This window comes from Paramisgurnus dabryanus, chromosome 2, assembly GCF_030506205.2.
Source record: "Paramisgurnus dabryanus chromosome 2, PD_genome_1.1, whole genome shotgun sequence".
In the NCBI taxonomy this organism is placed as follows: domain Eukaryota; kingdom Metazoa; phylum Chordata; class Actinopteri; order Cypriniformes; family Cobitidae; genus Paramisgurnus; species Paramisgurnus dabryanus.
In genome coordinates, this window is record NC_133338.1 from 27,567,211 (window position 1) to 27,578,356 (window position 11,146).

Consider the following 11,146-nt stretch of genomic DNA (forward strand, 5'->3'; position numbering starts at 1 on the left):
ATAGTATAATGTAGTAAAAGTTTATATGCTGCCCCTATCCCCACTGCAATGTTTGATTTCCATGCCTCTGTTTCCTCCACATTCCTTTTTTCTCTCAGACATCGCAGGATTTGTGAAACCAGCTTGTCAGGTTTAATAAATTGTATTGTTTCGTTGGGAGGGATGCAGTATGATTTGGACTCCAGGCATCAAAGGGAATATTTCTCCATCCCTCAAGCCTTTTTAGCTGTTCAAACATTACATTACACTGACTAACACAACAATACATTTAGTTTAGATGTAGTTATAATTGGGAATTGTTATTTTAATACTTCCATTACTGTTAAGGGAATCATAACTGCAAGTATATGTTTATTTAAACAGGCAACGTGCACCACGGGATACGCTCTCTTCAGTGTCTTGTTTGGGGCATAAAAAAGATTGTTCCATCAAATCCTTATATGACTTATCAAACATTGGTCTGTCATGAATATGTGGGTAACATTATTTGCTTGCTATTATTTGGTTTTTTTTATCGGTTGATCAGCCTGACCTAATTCCAACATGGCCACTGGTGATGCCGGACAGTCAGATTTTGTGGTAAGTAAATGAATATTAATCTTACTGTTCTTCTTAAAAAAAAATTATACTGCTAATATTAATTGTGAACATTGTCTTAAGGTGCTGAAGAAAAAAATTTGGTTATATGTTGTTTATATTGACACAATATTTACTATCTTTTTATTTTCAGTTGAAAAATGTAATAAATTATCAAATTTGCAGGTTAAACTGATATTCGTATATTTAAGTGACTGCACCTTAGCATTTTAACTGGATATTTTCTTTCGCGGCTTCACAACAGCTGTTTTTATTATAAGGAATATTATATATTATAATTATAAGGAATAAGAGCGAATTTGAGTTATAGAGCCAATACCAATGATTTCTTCAGATTTTGAGAAAAGTGATGAAGTTGAAGTTTTTGTGACAGTGCAGCGGTGTATTAGAACCAAGACATTTTATATATATATATATATATATATATATATATATATATATATATATATATATATATATATATATATATATATATATATATATATATATATATATTTATTTATTTGCGGGTGGAAGAGAAAAAGCACCAATGAAGCATTCAAAAACTGGTCATTCTTAGTTAGACCTACTTACATTTAGTTGGGTTATTAACATGCATTGTTACTAGTAATGCACATGCATTGTTAATAGGGCAATGTATCCTGGGAGATACAACTCATAAAATCCTGAATTGAATATTCCAATGAATATCTTTCAAGTCCAGATGATACAAAAAATGTCATGAAATGATTTTTTGCTCATCGTTTTCCACTCTTGACTGTTTAAGGGTTAAAGAGAAATAACTACCTCACGTTTCCGCCTTTTTTGTTCCTTTTTTATTAAGACCAAATGAAGCAAATGTTTTATCAAGTGGAGCTGTGTCGACTGCACTTCTGGCATAATATTGATTGCCATAAAGCAGCGTTGCCAAGTATTTTAAATTGAAAGTAAGTAAAGGCTGCTTTAAAACGTTGCTGAATGTTGTCAGATGATGTCATAGGCTAATTAGCATATTCGTGAGACCATTACGCATTCTGTCTGGTCTCTGCAGTTTTACTTTTTACTCTCTATGCTTACCTTAATATAGTCCAAAAACAACATCCCTAATAAAGCTAAAGCTTTCTTTTAAATTGCTAGGTGCTTTAAATTTGGTCTAAAAAAAATTATGACAATGCTATTGAACATCCCTGTCACAAAGAATAATTGGAAAAAACTTTGAATTTGAGAAGTTATTTACCACTTAGTAACTTTATAAGCAGTGTGCCACATCAAGGTTACCAAGTCTGCGGTTTTTCTGCAGAATTGGGCTCTTTTTAAATGATGGGATGGCTTTTAACATTCAATTTAACATTCATTCATAATAAAAAAATATTTCACATTTTTTTATAGGTGCATTTTTGTATTGGAGAGACCACTCATCTTGTAAAATGTTCCTACTACATATGACCTGTTCAGTTGGTCATTCCAATAATGACAAAACGGGTACATATTCAACACCAATAATGTAAGATACAATTTTAAGGCTGAAATATTTGAAACGTTCTAATTTCACTCGCCATTGCAAGGTGTGGTTTAAAAATGTGGTAATGTAACTTTTTTAAGGAAAGTTTTACTTGTTGGTGGTAATTGCTTTTATTCTAAGATTTTTGTCAGTGTGACTTGGTTTGATGCCCCTGTTAGTCAGCTGACCTTCCACATGACAGCTCTTCTCTATCTTAGCTCTCTATGTATCACAGGGGACCTGTTAACCAAGCTCAAACTGCGGAAAGGCTGATGGAAGCCACAGCACACACTAGCTTTGTTTCATATTAATCAGCCCCTGTGCCTGGGGTGCAGTTATTCTACCCACACAGCAACACCCAGAGTTGCAGCCTCCCCAGCCTGACACAGCCCCACAGCAAGTTGCCAATCACTGACAGATATTGAGGGTGAGCGAAAGAGATGCGAAACGAATGAGGGAGAGAAAAGGAGAGGGAGACTGTAGATGACAGGCTGATGTACTCCCTTGGCTCATGTAGCGGTGATATGGGGGCTGTCTGTTCTGAATAATAATAGAAATCAGCAGTTGAAAGAGTGCCAGCGCAGGGATGGGAGGGAACGAGGAGATGAATGAGAGCTGCCATCAATGTTGGACGTTCATCAGTATGGTTAAGCCGTATGGGTATTAAAAGTCGCAAGTTTTTTCATTGATCTCAGTTTTATTACGCAAGTTTTTTTGTCAGAAAGCGATGTTAAGAAAACTATAGTCCAAAATCAGCACGAAAGGACATCTATGGATGTCAGCCTTGGGTGGTGCGGTGATTGGTAGATGTTCGGCTGGATTGTGTCCATGCATTGGGGGACAAAGACAGCTGGAGGCTGGTAATAATGATCTGGTGTGGAATCATTACACTGGACAGTGGGAATAGAGTCAGGGGAATGGCACAGCCGGCCACAGAACACATGTAGAGAGACAATTACATTAGTTTCAGAACTTTACTGCGTAAATGAGATTCACCATTCTACATTTAGTACCCTTGGCGAAGAGTTTTCTGACACTGCACTGTAAATGGAATGTCTTTATCACATCTTAAATGCATATGTACTGTATAAATGATTGGAAGAATGCATAAATGTTAACTTAATATTACATGGTGCTTTGAAACGCTTAATTATGATTGGCCAGTGGCAACATTTCCAGGTTTGTTATTCCCAGATAACAAACGCCTAAAACTGATAACGTAACCACATCTGGTGCTGCAAGTCAACTTGACAGGTGCTGTTTATTACTTATAATACAATATAAAAGTGCATAATTAAAAACATACATCTTAACAACATATTAAACCAATATACTGTGTAGATTTACTCGTGGCAAGTAGCTGTGTAATAAACGGGATAACGTACTACCAGATGGTTGTTATTGCAAATACATCCCTAAAGGTTGATACATGGTCCCTGTTGGGATTTAGTGTGGGATAAAAACCTGCCGGCTTTATGTTATTCACTACTTGTCCTTTATGTGGTAACATAAAGCAACTTTTTTTCTGCTTGTATGTTCTTCACGCCATTCCGGTATCTTTGGTGAGAGCTGGTCAATCCATACACAAGTTGGGTGAGGGGCATTTTGGCATCTCCAATTCACCTAACCTGCATGTTTCTGGCCTGTGGGAGGAAACTGGAGTACCCGGAGTAAACCTGCATGGGCAGACACAGGGAGAACATGCAAAATCCACATAAGGCCACCTGACCTAGCCAGGGATTAGACCGGGGACCATTTTACTGTGAAGCAAAAGTGCTACCCACTGAGCTGGCCCCAACTGTTTTTTAATGCAAAGAAATATAAAATAGAAAGAAATGAAATAGATAGAAATAATAAAAAATAGAAATAATTATATATATATTTTTTCTTACATTTATACATATATAGTACACACAGTACACATACAAATATATTATATAAACACAAACTTTTATTTTGTATGAGATTAATCAAGATTAATCTATTGACAGCCCTAAATATAACACATTGGGTTAATAAAAAGTATTTTTAGTCAGATCAGGTAGAAATAGCTGACATCTATAAAGTTGACGATTTTTAAGGTGTCACAGAGAGCATGGTCACAACGTGTACAAAAAAATGAAAGCTTTATTGCTTTCTCACCATATGTAATTTTCGCCAGGCAGGGCAACCTGTGGTGATAGTTGTTGAGAAAACAAACCGTGGCCAGGACCTCATTTTCTGCTTGTGAAATAATAATGTTAAGCTCTCTGCATGCACGTACAAGTGTAAATTTGAATCCCTATGTGAATGTTAGCCTTTTTGTGAAGAACAGCAGTTTGCTTTGCTTTAGCCCATTAACGAGAGAGAGAGAGACAGAGAGAGAGAGAGAGAGACAGAGAGAGACAGTGCCAGGTTCTTGCATGGTGGCCAAAAGGGCTTCATGTAATTTAAGAGTTGCTTTCGTTTTAGCACTTCCATCTATCATGCAGACAGATAAAAGACGCTTCTTTTATCACTGTAAAATGTGTTATCTTGCAACAAGATTTCTTCACCAAGACAATGCCAAGATAAAATAAATACACCATAAATTTCTGATTTGAGCTTCATTCTCAGGACAGTTTGTATATCGCTCGTCTGGCTTCTAGGTGCGCGTCATCCTATCATTTCTGAACAGCCCACCAACTGATATGGCAACATTAACCATCTGCCTATAAATGAGAAAAAGAAATCCCACCTAATTTATCAAGCAGTGGGAATGTTTTTCTCCTCACTGATCCACTTTTATTCTTTCTTAATTTGCATTGGAGCTGTTCTTCTTCAACTGGTAAATTAGGAGACTATTTCCAGCAATTATTTTTGTGAAAAACCTCCTCTTAGGTTTTGGATACACTATATTAATAGTGATCCAAAATTCTCCATAAGTAATGCTCAAATTTAGCAAAAGAGCAACAGCTTCTCTCAGTTCATACTTACTTGATAATTTCGAGTAAAATGTTATTGCATAACCAAAAATGTGGGCCTATTTTGTTTCTTTGTATGTTGAGTGGGTGTGGATATTCCCATCCTGTTTTCTTTCCTCGGTGAGTCGTCTAGTTGTTTGTTTTTCTGTTTACTGTAGAATTCATTCATTCATTGTTCTGCCTCTGTTTCATAGCATTCACTAAGCAATAGCTCAATGTATTAAAACAACAACTGTACAACAAACATTCAGTGTTAAAATCCATATTTGAACAAGTGGATGCAGAAAGTGATGGGCTTACTAATACTGGAGAATCTTGTTAGAGGTCAGAGTTTGTGAAGCTCAATGGGAAGGGAAAACTCTAACATAAAGCATTTCAAACGCAATAGAGTGAGAAAAAGATTTTCTATACAAAGACAAAAATATATCAGGCAATTCAACTTCCTCAAATCTGGTGCTGGTCCGGCAATTTTCTTATTTGATGTTTTTTCTTGCATAGCACTGCTAGTAAAACAGTGAAAGCTGAAAACTCCCTGTGTTGCACTAAGATGAAGATATCCCACTGTTGTTGCGGCGCTCTCAATTGAACAGCTTCCTTGGTTCATGACTGTGAATTAAATAAAATTTCCTATATGAAATTACTCCCCTGATATGCAGCTGGTTTTTAATGAGGTCACAAATTGCAAGTCGCTCTGCTTTTTGGCAATTATTACTGTATTTCATTTTTGTACGACTGCATTGAGATTTTATTTTCTACTTGATAATGCTCTGAAATAAAAAGCTGCATGGCTTGCAAAAACATTGGACTCGAACCTGTGAACAGTACATTAGGACTGCCGTGACTGATGACATAATTAGCAGTGACATAAACATTTACAGCGGGCTAAATCTATAGCACTCCAATGAAAGGATGTAAAAAATTATGACATGTTAAAGGCACGGAAAGGAGACATTTAATATTGTAAAAAAAATTAGGAAAATAAAGACAAGAAAGGCTGTAAAAAGGATTTTGTGGAATTGATGTAAGTGTTTAACATATGATGAGAATAAGGTATTATTTTATTTATGGTAAATCTGTTTAGATTAGGTCAGATGTTTTTCAAGACATTTTCCAATCAACAATTAGTTTACTGTGTGCACTTCCCACATGCCTCCTTACCTCCGAACACATTGGAGTTTTAGTTATTTCTATATTATATATTATTAAAAAAAAACTTTTTTGTTTGCACCATTCTGCAGCAGCAGTCGATTGACTGTTAAAATATTTTGTATGTATTTAATGTATTTTGAATGTCTTCATGTATTATGATGTGTTAGAAAACTGGTATAAATGGATTTAGCATAGACAGTTTGGCAGATCTTGATTTTGCCGTGCCGTGCGAAATTAGGAGTCAGTGATATTTTTTCCAGACATGTGGTTCAGTCTCTCAAAAGCTGCCATATGGTCACGATTACACTCATTTATGAAACGTCTCACACTGGATGCTTTTAGACTGCTGCTGTGTCTCCTAAGTGTTTGTTCTCTGCACTCAATTAAACCAGAAAGTCTGTACAATAGAGAGAGCCATAAGCATAGATGCTTATGATTATCATGTAGGCCTAATGCTAGTTGGTCCAGTGCATGTATTGCCTGATTATATTTATTGTGTTTACTATTGGGAATAGAGAGCTGCAGGGATGACTTATTTTTGTAGGCAAAACCCGGAGGCGAGTTTAAGCACTTACATTTCCATCGTCCCAAACGTATTGGGTTTTTCAATGGGGTTTTGGTTAAACACCCTAAATAAGATCTTGGGTTACCCAAGATATTTTCACGTTTTATTCTACGACATAAAACACACCAGTAATATCATTACTCGTGACTTTCAAAGCTTTTACCTGTCTTAAAAGGGTGGTTGGTTGCTAACAAATTGCTGACTACTGACGTTGGGGACTTTAAATGTCATCACGCATGAAGATCTCAAAAACAATGCAACATGGGCACAATTCCCAACAAAGATTCATACACAATGTATGTCTTTATCAGGGGTGTATTCCAGAAACACAATTTAGAGTTAGTTCAGTAAACCCGCTGAAAGTAACCCAGAGTTAATGCACGCCCACGGTGACAACATAATGGCATTGTTAATGGATTGGCTGTCTGTAACCATGTAACCGGAAGAGAACTTAAAAGTTTTCAAATGAAAAAGATCATATAAACCAATGATTTCTGGCTAAATTAACGTTTTAGGATTGGGATAGAAGTGTGAAACACTTGATTACAAAACAAATCAAATTAATTCATTTATTAATACATTTTGTGTAATGCATTTCGGTACACTACACTAAGAATAATCATTAATTTGCATTGGACGATTATAGGATCTGCTCTGACAGAAGTGGAGAATGGAAATGTTACATTAGTGCCCATAGTAATATGTTATATACAGTATGTTCCAATATGTCCTTTATAATTTAATCTATTCAAATATCTCCATTTCCTTTTGTCTAAAAATAAAAGCTGAGGAAAGTAGCTGCAAAAAAATTTGATTTAGAGAAAGACCAACTATAAATAAAATGTAGAGAGGAGGCCAAGGATCTGAAGTGCATGTTTAAAAAACAAAAATGACACTATGAAATATATATTTATAATTTCATTTCATTATGTACCTGATTCTAACTGATAATAGGAAATCTCTGACCACTCCAGTGGGTGTCACCTAATGAAGTCTGTGCTTCACCTGTGTTACTGTGGGTCAGTGATAAATGCACATCCCTGTGCTTCATCTCTGTCATTCAGTGGATCAGTGTTTAATAATGCCTGCGCTTCACCTGTGTCATTCTGTGAGTCAGGTTAAGTGCACATGTCTATTAGAGACTGCAGGCAGGGGTAACTTCTGTCCCTCAGTAAATAATCAATTATTTTTTTTACCAAAGGACAGGCATTAAGGGCATCTGTTATACCCATTTACTGTAGCATTTGAACATTGTCAGTTAGGTATCATATGTTAAAATTTCAGGCTCAACAAAGCAATGTATTTGCACACACATTTATTGTGTTGTATTGTAACATTAATGAACTGATCTAATTGTAAAGTGTGTTTCATTTATACATCCACTGATGTTTGGAGATATAATAATAATAATACATGTATATGTAAATATATAGGATTATTAAGTCTTATCACAAATAACAATCAATTATTTTTAAATATATATATATTTTATTTTCAAAAAGTAAACACATTTACTAAGACAGAAATAGACAGCAATCATAATCTGCAACTGTAAATGTAATAAAACAAAAGTTTTAATATTATAGTATTGCACAAAATATGTGCTGCCCGCTTATCATAAGTGCACGCATGTGCAGACATCCTCCGAAGCTTAGTGTCATAAACTAAAATAAACTAACATTAGTTATCCTGGGCAGGTTATCCTCAGTGAGGATTTTGCTAAGTTGCTATGGTTACTTACATAACCCGAAAGTTAACTGTTTTTAGAACTGAAGCAGACTTGCTTACTCTCAAATATACCCGGGTAAGCCACATAACCAGTTTTTTGGAATACACCCCAGAGAACATGTTTTTAAATGAGTTTAATAAAGTTTGAAAGAGCTGTCGGAAGCTTGGTGGTCATGATGTTGATATCGAGAGACCGTAGTGTAGTTTGCTTGTAGCCTAAGGTTGGCATTTTGTTTCTAGCATTTATACTTCAAAATTCATAAAAGTTCTTGTCAGACAAAACTAGTACAGTAAAATCCACTTTTACAAGGTATGGACATAAATGTGTGTTGGAAGTGTGAAAACAACCACCTTACAATGAAAAAAACACCCACTCCTTTTTTAATCCCAATTTCACGAGTTCGCATTAACATGTCATCAACAGGATAATGAGATATTTGGCATGCTGTCCAAAGGGAGGGCTCTTAGCTTGGAATATTAGCCCGAACCCGGAGTACTCCCTTTTCTTAAACTTGATGTACCAGCAGAGAGTTAGGCGATGGGGAGGAGGAGGGATGCTGCAAAAACTTACCTAATAGGACGGAGGCGAGGGATGGCTTTATATATAGAGACTTTTTATGCTGAGTGGTTAGATTACATGACCATGCTCCTCCTCCCGAGCTTCATTAAAATAGAGCAGTCTCATTAGACATGCTGTTTTGATTCTCTTCTTAATGTGATGTCATACTGACAAAACTCTGTCCACAGCCAGTGACTGACTGGTTAACTTTACCCAAAAGCTTTCCTAAATGTGTTTGTTAGCACATTGTAGCACTAATGCAGCTAAAGATACTTTTGTCCCAGACGGTATTCACAAAAATCAGGTCTATTTTAACCGAAATCAGTAGCTCATTTGCATTTAAAAAACGTTTTTACTCCCGCCCAAATAGGAGTAAACATGCTACTGTATAACAAATGATCTGTGGGGTATTTTGAGCTGAAACGTCACAGATATATTTTAGGCACACCTGACACTATATAACAGGGCATTATTTGACCCTTAAATAAAACTTAAATAACACCTAAAATAAATATCATATAGAATATCACATTATTTAGCGTGTTATTGCATATCGCATTTTTCTTCAATATTGCACAGCCTATTGGGAATACAATGAAACTAGGATCTTTTTAATATCTATTTATTTAAATGCAGTAGGACAAAAACTTTACAAAAATGTTGAAGGCATATAAAGTAGCCTAAAGCTAATGTAAATTTAGCACTATGCAATATACAGTATGTAAAGCACTCAATTATTAAAGCATGGTGTATTATTCCTGAACAGGAAGTTAATAATTTTAGTTAATCATTTAAGGGTTAAATGATTTAAATCTAAAAACAGATTTAAGCCTATAAGATTTAAGAATTGTGTGTGTACGTGCTTGCGTGCGTGCATGAATGTTTGTGTGTGTGTAATTGCAAGCATGCGGGCATGAGCCTTTGCCTGTCATCACTTGCCCTCATGTCTGTCTCTTGTCCCCCGCTGTCTCCCTCTGTCAACATTATCGCACACTCTTATCAGTGGGGTGGCACCATTTATCGGAAACAAATTCCGTCCATCCCCCCATCCTCAACCATTCCCAATCACCCCCTATTTACTTTCTTTTCTCTAGAACAAGAGGTTGCATGTGTACAAAGCTCTTTTTCCATTCTCATTAAGTCGGTACATTTTACATAAAGATAAAACCCTGAAGAAAGAGGCCAGTTAGCCCTGAGTGATTTAAAGATTTTGAGACTGAGATCTGAATTGAATTTCATACTCATTTAAAGTGCTTTGATAATAACCACATGCCATGATGACAAGCCAAGCAATGTAAGTTGGCAACCTGCCTATTTAGCTGCTATAATTGAGCTTTATTCCTTATATTGGTTCGTAATCCCTTACTGTGGTTCTTCTTCGCTGCCTCGCTGTGCATCATATTACCTGACTCTGTTACCATGAGAACCGAGGACAAGGACAGAGCAAAAAAATTTTTACTGTCACCATTTTAAGATAACCCCAAGTGGTCCATATAATCATACACATGTTCCACTATAAACCATCTGGGGCCAATAAATTCTTATCTCAAAACTTGAAAAAAAAAGGTTTCATGCTTTGTCTCAATAACTACTGTGTCTTTCGACATCCTCCAAATCCTTTAAATGTTCATGCATTGCTCTTAAAAACACTGATCACTTTTCATTGTGAGTGATGATGATGTATCTTGCCTAGAAACTTCAGCATCAGCAACAGCAGGCTTGGTTGAATGCCCCACTAAAGATCCATCATTTTTCCTTTATGACTCTCTTGGGTATCACGCACCATGTGAATACTTTCACTGCTACTGAATGTGTGAGAATGCGTACAGGTAACACTTCCATGGCCATCTCCCAAATGCCACCTTAAAGGGATAGTTTGGCCAAAAAGAAAATTACTCCAGGATTTACTCACACTGAAGCCACCCGAGTTACATTTGTCCATCCTTTTACATAAATGTCCTACCTCTTCCAATCTTTATAATAGATGAATATTGGGTCCGCTCCTTCAAGTTCAAAGAATGTGCATCCATCCTTTGCAAAAGTAATCCGCACGGCACTTTCTATAACAAGAAATTGAGAAAATGAAAACCACTATTTTCTTTTACAAACTTTCACATTGCATCTTT